The following is a 14,101-nucleotide window of genomic DNA, read 5'->3' on the forward strand; positions in this document are numbered from 1 at the left end:
TCCTTGTAGTTGCCTCGAGTAAACAGTGCCATAGAGTCATGAGCAGATCCCTCAGTGGATATTTCCCTTCTTTTCTCTTCTTGTTGTATTATGGAATAAACCTCATTAAGACTAGGGAAGGGTTTGATTAAGAGAATTTGAGCCTTGATTCCCTTATAAGAATCATTCAGCCCCATTAGGAATTTCATAACCCAATCCCTTTGTTGGTTTTGCACAACAGTTTTCAAGCCTCCACAGCTGCAACTTGGAATTGTCTCATAGTTCAAAAGCTCATCAAGTAAAGTTTTGAGTTTGGAGAAATAAACACTTACAACATCTTGGTTTTGCATCAGCATGGTTGCAACTTGTTTGATCTCAAAGATTCGAGGTGCATTTTGTTGTGCAAAATGTTGCTCCAACTCAAGCCAAAGTTCATGTGCTGTTTCTGCATATACTGTGCTGCATTTGATATCAAGAGCCATGGTATTTTACATCCAAGTGATTACAACATCATTGCAATGCAACCAATGTTTCATGAGAGGGTCATTTGGGTCAGTTGGCTCACATAGACTTCCATCAATGAAGCCAAGCTTATTTTTGATTCTTAATGCTCTCTTCATTGATCGAGCCCATGAGTAATAGTTACTGGCATCCAAGCTATGAGTAACAAGCATGGAGCCAGTGTTATCATTTGTGCCAATGTAGTATGGACTGCTTAGATGAGCAGGGTCTTTGGTTGGGTTTGAGTTTTGGTTTTGATTGTGGCTTTCTGAGCTGTGTTCTTCCATAGCCTAAGCTTTGATACCATTTAAGAATTGTAAAAACAATGTGTTGATATTGCTAGGAATTGGAAGAACACGATGGAAAACACTTTGTATATTTTACTTGCTAAAGCTATACAAAACTCTGTTATTTATAGCAGCCTCACGCATGTCACTATACTACAAAATCACTAGGATACAAGAAACCTACCATACGCACTACTCCAATACTGCTCTTATATTACATGAAACAAATGGCATGGCAGGTGACAGAAACACACTGCATGCATACAAACAAAAACATTTTATCTTTTGCACATTCTCTCTGCAGGTTTGCACATTCCCTCTGCAGGTTGCATTCTGTCTGCATTTTCTGACCTGCACTGCAACGCAGTAGGAGGATGGCTTTCCATCTCAGCAATGCCTTGGAGGATGCCTTTCCATCTCAGCAATGCCTTTCCATATCAACAATTTCTTCACTCTTCAACACATTTGGGGCTTCCCATACATTTATGAGTGTATAAGTGGAGGCAGGTGATAATAATTAAGCAAAATATATATCTTATATTAATTTATAAGTACATAAATTAATGCTCAATTTGCAGTGTCACCATCAAATTATAAATTTGTTTGATCGATAGGTACTTAATTCGTGTTGACATGTTATTATTCCAAATCACAAAAGTACTGACAGCACTCCCTAACCTTACATCAGTTGTTTTCGTACTAAGAGATCATAAAAGGCTCTAAATTATTAGGTAATTTCAGAATATGAACAAGTATATAGTCTCATCCTATTGTAGTCTCAGGCTTTGATAGAGATCAATATCTTGATTAGTGTGGGATGTCTTTCTTGAACTAATGCTATGAAAATTACTTTTTTGTTGGAAGAGAAAATGATTTGTGATTTTGACTTGGTAATTCTTTGTATGTTGGTTGGATTTAGGTTCTTGGTGCAAGCAAATAAGATGAATCATAGCTATTGAATCAAGAGTCCGAGAAGACTACAACCTTAAAGGATCAAATGAATCATATATAATAGCAAGTGAAATTTGCGCAAAATAGGTACACTATGGCCACACCCACAAAACACTACCTAGGATCTAACTCGGTAATCGAAACCTCATATTGACTCACTGGCTTACAATCAATGTCTAGTTTGATTGATGTGGCCAATGGAACCCTATTTTGTATAAAATTTGCTGGTTGTGTGGGCAAAGGGAGAGCAATGGAATTGTTATTAAGCAAGAGAACAACTGAAGCCATGTCTAGTCTGTCGGCAACATTTGCTTGAACGCACAGCAATCCAATGTGAATACATCGTATCATTTCACTTGGTGGACCACTCCTCAATGTGAGATCTAAGAGATTTGCAGCTGTCCCCTCTCTCCAGTTTTTCCAAGCCTAAAGATATACATTATTTCACGCATACATGTCAAAGAAAATAGTGTAGAATATTGTTGATTTTCATGTTAACAAAGAACAGGGGTCTAATAATTTATGTGTACACTCACATAGCTTAGAAGGTACTCTCCATTCTCCCCTTCACGGAAAGATGTAATTTTTTGACCACTTATAATCTCCAGCATCAGCACCCCAAAACTAAAGACATCTGACTTGACAGAGAATTGCCCAAGCATTGCATATTCCGGTGCCATATATCCACTGCATATCAATATTAATAAGCTAAACTTCAATTTACAGGCAGTAGAGCTTTGATTATTATTTTCAATTGATTTGATTTCCATCTCTTCATGTGCCTTTATTGATGCAAATAACCAACATAAATCAATCATATAGAAAATGTAAAATTGTAGTCATTAGCTCTAGCCTATTTGGATATGTTTCTATACTTACTAGGTCCCCACAATTCTGTTTGTACGGCCTCCAGTCTGATCCAATATGCACATCCTTGCCATGCCAAAATCTGAAATCTTAGGATTCATTTCTATATCTAATAGAATGTTAGCAGCTTTGAGATCACGATGAATAATCCGAAGTCGAGAATCCTCATGAAGGTATAAAAGCCCTCGAGCAATGCCTTTTATAATTTTATATCTACTTCCCCAATCTAGATTTGCACTCTTCTGGGGATCTACATATGCATTGAATTGTATGTACTGAGTCAAATATTTAAAATTTATAACCTTTTAAGGAACTGAATGAAAATTTCTTCATCCCAATGTAAACATAGAATGCAATGGTACCAAATATGTAGTGATCAAGGCTGCTATTAGGTACGAACTCATACACAAGAAGTCGTTCATTCCCTTCCAAGCAAAATCCAAGTAGCCTTACTAGATTTCGGTGTTGGAGCTTGGCCACTAATACAACCTCATTCTTGAATTCCAAATTTCCTTGTCCAGAGTTTCTCGATAGTCTTTTTACTGCTATCTCTTGTCCATTGGGAAGCTTACCCTGAATATGTGAGAGAATAAGGCAGAAATAGAAGAATTCGAATCGATTTTTAAGAAATAATTAATGCAATGGTTTGAAATACCATACTGTTTTCATACCTTATAAACGGGCCCAAATCCACCTTTTCCAACCTTATTTGCATCAGAAAAGTCACATGTGGCAGCTCTAATAACGTCGAAATCGAATTGCAAGGATTCCACGTTTCCAATTTCATCCATGGCTTCAGAAAAGAAATGGCCGCCAGGTTGATATATACTCAAATGATTTATTAATTTGCTCAATATGAAAGCATACAACAAGGTATGGCATCTACTTTGATTTGTGGATTCGTATATCTAGTAACTAATCACAGAGAGTGGAACTATTTATAAGGAAAAAACATTTTCTTTTTCCTAAAACCCAGTGTACAAGTTATCCAAGTGCAAAAAGAAAGTCATGAATTTTTGAAACTGTTATATAATATACAAAAATAACCTTCAAAATCTCAAAAATAACAAGGAATACAAGATGTCAAGAACTATGTTGTACTTACTTTCAAAATGATCCTTGCGCTTCCTCACTCTTAAAAATAAATAAATAATACTGATGACCAGTATGATACCAACAAGAGTGGGCGCAACAATGATGATGGTAGTTCGAGTTGTGTTTCTCTTAGTTCCTACGAAAACCAAAAGCACGCTATTTTTAAAAGGCAAGCCAACTACAAAACTTGAAACAGTCAAATCTGTCTCACAAATCACAACATATCACATACAACATAATAAAGAAATAAGTCCAAAAAGAAACGAAAGAAGAAAATATATGACTGGACTGGATTGATAAGAATTAATAAAGAAAATCACAATTCGAATAAAAAGGATTAACCAATCTACTCCGTACGTAGGACATCCCACAACGTTCCCAATTGACGTGTCATACTTGTAAAGGACAGCACAATCGCTGAGCCCAATAAAAATAATTATGGTTTATTTCATCAATATGGGATATACGAGGACTACTAGTTTATCATATATACCTTTTATAGAAGGAGGGGAGACGGGTTGCTGATATCTGGGATACAAACTTTAAAGAGAAACAATACAGTCTAAATCATTTGAATCTCTCCAAATAATCAATAATATACATATTATAACTGTTATACAATCTAACTTTCTTTTATTTGGATTGTAGTCTTATTTTAGATTGACTATTTGTACATATATATGCCTTAGATAAGGTATATATCCTATCACTCCACAACTCAGGAGTCTTTGAGACTAATTACTAGGAACACAATATAAGATATACACCATTCTTTGAAGGATTTTACTACATTTTTTCAAGAAGTTAACGAAATGGGTCAGGGCTATGACCCAACTCTTAATATTTTTCAGGACACAACTTCAATCCAATTCGATAATTTTCACCTTTCCACCTAGCTACATTTTCTCTCTATGAAAAGTACCTTAAGAATTACCAATAACTCGAGACTTCTTGTGTAGCAGATAGATACATCTATATCATGAAAATCATTTATAAGAGTAATGAAATACTTTTACCTATCAAACATTATAGAGAAAAAAGTTTTACATGTGTCTACATGCATTATCTCAAGAAACTCTCTATTCCTTGCAGCATTTCTTGATATGTTTGATTTGTTTTCCTTTAATACAAATCAACACATGACATCCAAAGAGTAGAAAATCTAAATGCAAAAAATATTTTATTTACTAACCTCTAAACATTTCTTGGAGATATTCTCTAAACTTTTATGTCACAAATTATGTTTCGAATTCTCTACTACAAATTATAAAATTTTTCATAAATTATTTTTCCTTTAATTACAACTCAGGAGTGAAAATCTTTTAACAAAAACATTATAAGTAATGCTACATACCGTCATAAAATATGCAAGCGTCATGTAGTCACTTTGAAAAAAAGTGGGATCTACTATTAAAAAAATAATTTTCTTTTCATGTGAGACTCGATTTATTCATTTTTGTCAAAGTGATATTGCGGTGCTTACACACTCACGCTTGCAAATATCATTTCTCAAACATTATTATTAAAAATTTTATTGGAAGGAATAAAGGAACCAACATAAATGGCATTTTGAAACAAATTTAAACATGAACATTTGTACTCAAGTTTAATAATAAAAAAAGTATCAACATTTATAGAGTTTGATTTGTAACTCATGCAAACAAAAGAAACATGAACATTTACACTCGAGTTTAACCTAAAAAAATAAGAATAAATATTTATAACATTTGATTCCAAACATATATAGAAAAAAATTGGAAGGAATAAAGGAACCAACATAAATGGCATTTTGAAACAAATTTAAACATGAACATTTGTACTCAAGTTTAATAATAAAAAAAGTATCAACATTTATAGAGTTTGATTTGTAACTCATGCAAACAAAAGAAACATGAACATTTACACTCGAGTTTAACCTAAAAAAATAAGAATAAATATTTATAACATTTGATTCCAAACATAATAGAAAAAAATTTACCATTCCATTCGAGTCATGTCTTATGCTTAGAACACACAAACTTTCACGTGTCCTTATTTCTTTCAAAATTAAATTAACACAATTCTTAAATTTTTATGCCCATCATTTCCTTCATTTCCCAAAAGATACAATTGCTTTTGAATACAAATTAACAAAATTAATGTGTATGAATCTAACAACCATGCTACCAAGTCATTCATATTCATAATTTCGATGAAATAATAATACATCTAGAATAAAGCATTCTTTGCAAAATAAGAAAATTTCATCATTTCCATTCCTAAAGTTCAAAGTTTGTTATGTAGTAATTAATTTCATCTTCTTCAACATTGTGCATTTTTGACCCTTATCACTATTCTCAATAAAAATTGAGTTTAGACTTAAAACAAGTAAACTAGTGTCTAGAACCATAGTCATTCTCAAACTAAGCCTAAATGAAAATCTCACATACTCATATTTATCTAAACTGGAGTCATTATGTACAAGAAATCTTGTAATGATATTCACATACTTATTATAAGAAAAGCATTTTGATCACATTAATGCTTTGAGTTTGACACTCATAAACAATAACGGAATTTAAATTATTATCGATAAACTAATAATATCATCAAAATCCCTCATTAGGAGTGAACCCCAATATACAAAATATTCCCTCCAGTTTTAAATTTTATGAATGAACTAGCTGTATCATCATAATTCCCATTTAGCAGTAAATTCTGACAATCAAACTGTTCCCTCCAATTTTAAATTATATGGATTAACTAGTTGTATCATCATAATTCTCCATTAGAAGTAAACTCTAATATACAAAATGTTCTGTCCAATTTTAAATTTTGTAGACGAACATGCTGTATCCCCACAATTTTTCCTAAGAAGTAAACTCTGGCATACAAATGGTTTCCTCCAAACTTATTTTGATGGATGAACTAATAGTGTCATCAAGACCCTCCTTTGAGAGTAGATCGTGACAAACAAGTCTTTCATACCAACTTTGCTTTAATGGATGAACTAGTAGTGTCATCAAAGTCCTCCTTTGGGAGTAGATCTTGACACAGACACAAGTTGTTCACTACAACTTTACTTTAATGGATGAACTTGTAGTGCCATCAAAATCGTCATTTGGGAGTATATCTTGACATACAAAATTGTTCACTCTATCAAACTCATCTTTACTATGGAGTTTAATGTTTTTTTTTTAATCTAAAATTAAGAAAAATCTTATACCTTTGGGCAACCAATCTTTTTCTTACTTTTGGTGCAAACCATTTGCCCCATGTGGGATAAACAATTATATATGGCATAACAATAATTTAAACAAGAGCCAAAAATTCAACATTCAATAATTCATGCATTTATTGAATAGTAAAAATATGCACATAAGAGAAAATAAAGTTTTATATCTTTTTAATAATATTAATATAATATTATATCATAATTTGACCTGTCTGAAACTGGATTGAAACCCGCTTCAGTGGAATGTTCAAATGTCGGTTGGGTCACATAGTGACCCTTTCATCTGGGTTGGGCCTACTGTACAGGCTTGACTCCTTTTGTCTTTTATGTTCTTTGGTTTCTATTATTGAGCTAAGTCAAAATTCTGGCCCACTGTGTTGGTTCGTACATATTATTTTTCCCTTTATTCTTCTCAAACTAGGCCAAAGCCACAGCCCAATATGGGCCCAAAGCCATTAACACGTTGAGGAAAACCTTACCAGCCTCTTCTTTTCTTCCTGTTTAATATTGAGTAGCCTCCGCACTAGAGAGCATTCTTGCTCTGTTTTGGCACAACTGTGGGTTATCTGGCAAGGAGAAGTCAGCAAGGCATCTCCAGCCTCCTCCAGTTGCCAACATACACCCCCTTTCTTACTTCTCTTAGTTTTTTTCTTTTCTCTTTTTTAGAGAAATAACATTGCCTTAGGCACAGGGCTTTATAACCCTATGTGTTGCCATCATAGAGGCTCTAGGGAGGAGGTTCTTAGCCTCCTTGCGCCGCCAATCACAGAGGCACTAGGCAGAAAGTTCACTCGACATTCGCTCGAGCAAAACTCATGCAGAGAGTTCGCTCAACACACTCAACATGCCGCTCAAGCAAACATTAGACAGAGATTTCAAGCGAATAACTGAGTAATTGTGAAATTTGAGTTTCCATTGTACAACCCTATATATGTGTTTATTATACGTAGTATGGCCGGTCTAGAACAATGCATTTCACTAAAGTATATTTTTTCGTTCCTTAAGATAATAAAATCATTTGCAGCTTCGTAGATATAAGTATGTTGTCAGACCATGTAAATCTTTGTGTTGTGTGATTCATTTCTTATTTTACTTTACTTTCTTACATCATTTTTTAACAACGAGTGCAAGCTAATCAATCAATATTGATTACTTCTATAATGATTAAGGGCCTGTTTGCGTATACAACTGTTTTCAAATATTTTCATATTATTTCATTACTATTTATTACTATTTATAAACTATTTACTAATATGCATAGATCATCTGACTGGGTGTGCTTGATTGTTGAACTCAATTAAACTCATCTCAAATCAATTATTAATGGGACAAACTACTTTTTCAATCTGTCATAAAAAAATTAAACTCATCTCATCTTACTTCATACATTTAAACACATATCTTAACCTATTTACATTGAAATACATCTCAAAGAGACCCACAAATATTACTATTTATATATTAACTCAACTCATCTAAATATCTAAGTGTAGTCTTAATATCCAAACAGAACCTAAATGTATGGGAAGCTGGCTTGGGCAGGGGCTAGAGCTATGATTGTTAAAATGGAGAACTGAATAAAAGAAATCGGCCTTAAGAAACCATTGTTAGCAAAATGCATAGATTTAAGCCTATAAGGTTTATGGACAAGGGGGGGAAATGGCTTGCTGAATTGAAGTTTTCATTGGAACTATATGTGTCGTTCAAACTTCAAAGCATATAAAGAATTAAGTTTGTTTCACTAGTACAAGCCTGGGAGATCAAGTCGACTAGGCAACATGGAAGCATTGACTACCTTGTATAGTGTTCCAATTCACTTTTTTCTTATTTTCTACATATAGGACTTAGCTAGGAGGATGAAAAATGTGATAGGAAACTCACTGGAGAAGTCAGATAAGCCTACTAGATTAGTTTAATAAGATTGCATGACATGTGCGCCTCATTTGCTTGACTAAGATTGTACTCATCGAGGACAAAGCCCGAAACAAAACCTGATTTCCTGGATATGAGACATGTCAACTAAAAGAGGGTATCTCTAAGCAAGCAATCCTACTTTTAGGATGTATCTTGTAATTTCTAATAATATTTATTCACATGATACATATTAATTGGTTTGTCAACAATTTAAACAATAATCACTTATTTTTAGACAATTTTCATCTCATTTCATCTTTTATTATTTCCTTCCACAACATTACTCAAACAAAGGGATATTTGGAAGTAGTTTTTATCTTATCTCATCTCATTTTTTTTCCGAGTAATAATACTTATCATCTCAATTCTTATTATCCTCTCATCATTCTTGATGTGACATTAGATTATTAGAGACTATTTATTTTTAAGAATCCTAACTTAGCTCAATCTCAGTGTAAGGAGTTAAGAATCTAGTCCAGCAGTAACAACACAACAGATTGATCAAGATGTGCACAAGTACAGGGTTATCTTGTATAGATAGACATCTCAGATAATGTACTTATGTCATAGTTGTAACTTCTTATCTTATCATATTCTTCTTGTACTTATCATCATTTATCAATTGTAACAGTATATCTATAAATACAAGCATAATGGCAAGAACAATTATCTTGGCCTATTCATCCAATATGGAATTCTTTCTTAGCATCAGAGCCACTAGGTTTGCATTGTCACCATGGCTTCATCAAGCAATCCCACTTCAACTATGTCACTTTCCTTCTCCATTCCAAATATGCCTCATCTAGTCTATACTAAACTGAATGATACCAATTACCTTGCATGGGTGTGTTAATTTCTCCCCATATTGAGAACTAATGGACTTTTGGGCATTGTTGATGGCTTAGAACCACCTCCTCCTCAGTTTATCTTTGAGCCTGATCAAAATGACTTTGAGAATTAACCTAGATTATGTGATCTGGGAGAAGCATTCCTTGGTTATGGATCCAATCAAAAAGGCTACAAATGTTTGAACTTGCAAAACCATATAGTCCACATGTCTAGACATGTAGTCTTTGGTGAACAATTATTCCCTGCACAAGAAAGAGACTCTACCTCCTACCCCGTTCGAGTCCATTCTCCCTTCTCAGGTACTACTCCTCTACTTTCACACTTTTATTCTATTAATTCTCTTACAATTTCTGTGAATACCTCTCAAGATATGCCTACAACCGGCCTTACCACAGCAGGCCAAATCACTGTTGAGTCTTATGTAATAGTACCAACTAGCCTTATCATGAGCCCTGAAATCCTCCCAGTTGCTAATATAAACCAAACACCAAGCTCAAAACTATACCATGACCCCACACCTGACATTCCCACTTCTCATGTCATCACCAAATCCATGATTGGAAACTCAAAACCTAAAGCATTCCCTGGGTTTCGCCTATACCTCTAAGCTAAACCCACCAAACATCCAGTCAAGGCCTTACATACTAGCATCCTACCATGTGAACCCACATCATGCTCATATCTAACCTAGATTGGTTAATTGCAATGCAAAGGCCCTGCTAGATAATGAGACATGGACCCTCTTTCTAAGACTTAAAGATAAACTTGTGATTCACAATAAATTGGTGTACAAGCTTAAACAAAAGTTAGATGGCACCATTAATAGATACAAGGCCAGGCTAGTGGCCAAAGGTTTTGAGCAAAGAAATGGTATTGATTACACATAAACATTTAGTCTTGTCATCAAAAGAGCTACAATTCAACTCTTGTTGGCTCTTGCTTTACATTTTGGCTAGCCTACCAAAAAGTTGGATTTATCAAATGCATTTCCTCATGGTTTCCTTATTGAAAAAGTTTTGATGGAAAAACCTCAGGGCTTTGTTGATAGCAATTATCCTGAACATGTGTGTAGGCTACATAAGGCCATATATGGCCTTAAGCAAGGCCCAAGGGTATGGTATACATGACTCACACAGTCTCTACAAGGGCTTGGTTTTACACGATCTTTGTTGGATACTTCATTGTTTATGTTTCACAAGGGATCAGTTCATATCTATGTGCTCATATATGTTGATGATATTTTAGTGACTGGATCACACAGCTCTAGCATTACGTGGCTTATTCAGAGTCTGCAACAAGAATTTAAAGTAAAGGATTTGGGTGACTTGACATATTTCCTAGGAGTTCATGTGCACAAAAATGCACATGGCTTGCATCTTAATCAAGCCAAGTACATGTATGACTTACTTGCTCGAACTAATATGCTTGGAGCAAAGCCATATTCTGCCCTTTGTATTTCTGGACTGAAGCTGAGTAAGTTTGAGGGAGATCCACTATCTGATCCCAGTGCTTATAGGCATATTGTAGGTGTTTTACAATACTGTAAACTTACTAGACCTGACAATTCATTCTCAATCAACCAACTGTGAATGTTTTTACAGTATCCTACCACCACACATTTTACTGCAACAAAAAAGGTACTCAGGTACCTGAAGGAGACAATTGATCATGGCTTATTATTTACTCTTAGACCTCAGCAACTAGTAGAATATTGTGACTCAGATTGGGCTAGAGATCCTACAAATAGAAGATCAACAAGTGGCTATGGGGTATTTTTAGGCAACTGTCAAGCCAAGAAGTTAAATCTACAAGCCAAGAAGTAGCCTGTAGTCTCTAGATCTAGCACAGAAGTAGAATATAGGGCTATGACCATTACTACTGCTGAGTTGTATTGGCTAAGAATGTGCTTTAAGGAGTTAGAGTGTCCAATTGCGACAACTCCGCAACTATGGTGTGATAACATGGGAGCACCTGCTTTAGCTTCTAATCCTATCTTTCATGCCAGAACAAAACATGTGGAAGTTGATTATTATTTCATTTGGGTAAAGGTACTCAATAGAGACATTGTAGCCTCTTACATAGCTGTAGTAAACCAAATAGCATGTGTTCACAAAGGGTCTAACCTCTCCAAGATTTTTGCAGCTCAAGGACAAGCTCATTGTCACTACTCCTTCCATCAGTTTGTTAGGGGGTGTTAAGAATCTTAACTTAGCTCAATCTTAGTGTAAGGAGTTAAGAGTCCAATCCAACAATAGCAACACAACAAATCGATCAAGATGTGCACAAGTGCAGGGTTATCTTGTATAGATAGACATCTTAGTTAATATACTTATCTCATAGTTGTAACCTCTTATCTTATCATATTCATCTTGTACTTATCATAGTTATCAATTCTAACAATATATCTATAAATACAAGCATCACGGCAGGAACAATTATCCTGGCCTATTCATTTAATATTGATTTATTTATTTTATTATATTTTACTTGTAAACCTATAATCTAATATCATATCATAAGATAATAAAAAAATAATAAGAAAATAAATGATGAATAGATTGTTTATTCTTTCCCATATATCACTCAAACATAAATATTTTCAAACTAATCATTATAACTTTCTTAGAATTTTAAATAGAAAATAAAAAATAATTTAATTTTTTAAAATTTTAAAATAAATATAATATTAATAAATTATATTATAACAATATTTTAATTTTATAATATTTTTTATATAATTTTTTTTCTCTTGTTATGATAGAAAGAAAGACGGACCAAGATTTTCTCAGAAGAATCGAGGAAAGAAAGACGAAAGAAACTGATTGCTCAGATGGAAAACCAATAAACAATACGATTTATATTTCTTTTAATTGTTATGTTGTGATAATGATGATTTGAGTACCTGCACTCGTAGATGAACGAGGAGGAGAAACTGGTGGTGCTAGTGGCGACGGGATCGACGGCGGCAACGCCTCGGCTGTAGAGTTGTAGAATGGTTCGATCGCAAACTTGAAATTACAGCTGGGTCTAATCACTCTACCTCCATGTCTCCCACCACAACATCGTGGGATAATTTCGAAAGCCCCAGTTAAGCAGAAGCCGCATTCTTCCTCAGATAAATCAGGCGTGCACTGCACAAGTGCATATAACGTCATGAATAGTGGTGCGCTTGTATTATTTGCTGCGTACTTACGAAGAGAACCTTCTGCTGCAGCTTCAGCTCTTAAGCTTGCCAACAAGGTCCAGAGAACATTGAAGTACTGATCCCAATAATCGTACGATACGCTATTATTGTTCCACATATCGAAACTAGGATCAGATTCCATGAGGCCAAAAATAGAGCGATTTGAGTAGCGAAACATGCAGTAGTCGTACCATAAAATTGCCTCCTTCTGAACGGTCCGAGTTAGAATCCCCTCTACAAAGTCCGATTGCGTGTACTTGGTCAGAGTCGTTGCCATAAGAGGAATTAAAGAACCCGTAGTTAACTCTGGCGCCGGAGGAGAGGGAGGACAGGATGTGATTCAGATTTTTGTCATAGGTACTATTGGAGGTGTAGTTGCCCTTGTTTAAACATGATTTGTATGTCTGCGCGACGACTTGTGTAGTTAGTATGACAATGGTGGAGATGAGGAACAGCCATCTTGAGGAAATTGCCATGTCCCACAAAATGGCAAGGTTAGTTTATGCCTTGAAGACTTGGAAGGCAATTACGAAGAACAGAGAACTAGTTGGCTGAATTTATCCTTGTGTTGGTGCCTTACTTTATTAGAGGTTGAATAATTCAACGGACTCGATCTGTTTTTGACTATAGAAATTGTATAAACTATAAACAAAAATGAAGGAGTACCGTAGTCTTTAGTCATAAGAGTAATTCCTATATTTTCTGGTCATCTTTCTATCAGTAAATCATTTATTATATTTTACTTATTACTCTATTATATAATATTAAATAAAAAAATATTGATAGTATGATAATAATTAATAAACAGAAGAATATGCATTTCACCTCCAGCAGATGCTTATACCCTTGGGTCTCTCTGTTTTAAACGCTCATGACCTCGCAAATTAAAGACAAGAAAATGAAAGTTGGGACCAAACGGGTTTTCTTTTATGAAAGGGATGAAGACTTACGGACATTAACAAGTCAAGCTACCAAGTCGAGCTAATTAGATGTGTTGAAACTCACAGACAAATTGAAACAGCCTATAATATTGCCAAGCCACCAGCTTATTTGTCAATCACAGCCCCGTTTATTACTCAACCAAGAAATTATTGTTCCATTAACTAGAAATATATGTGTAGATGTAGATTTTCTATCACTTACATCACTTCCAAAATTAGCATCACTATAGCCAATTAAGTCTAAATCACTGATCCCAATACACAATTTCAAATTTTTGGTACTTGATAAATATCTTAATATGCCTTTCACTGCTTGCCA

General features: G+C 34.5%; 1 pseudogene; it reads right to left on the minus strand.

Moving 5' to 3' along the window:
* Window positions 1-1,742: 1,742 nt before the first annotated feature.
* On the minus strand, window positions 1,743-13,350 carry LOC122296887 (annotated as a pseudogene).
* Window positions 13,351-14,101: the final 751 nt, after the last annotated feature.

Source organism: Carya illinoinensis, chromosome 15 (genome assembly GCF_018687715.1).
Source record: "Carya illinoinensis cultivar Pawnee chromosome 15, C.illinoinensisPawnee_v1, whole genome shotgun sequence".
NCBI lineage: Eukaryota > Viridiplantae > Streptophyta > Magnoliopsida > Fagales > Juglandaceae > Carya > Carya illinoinensis.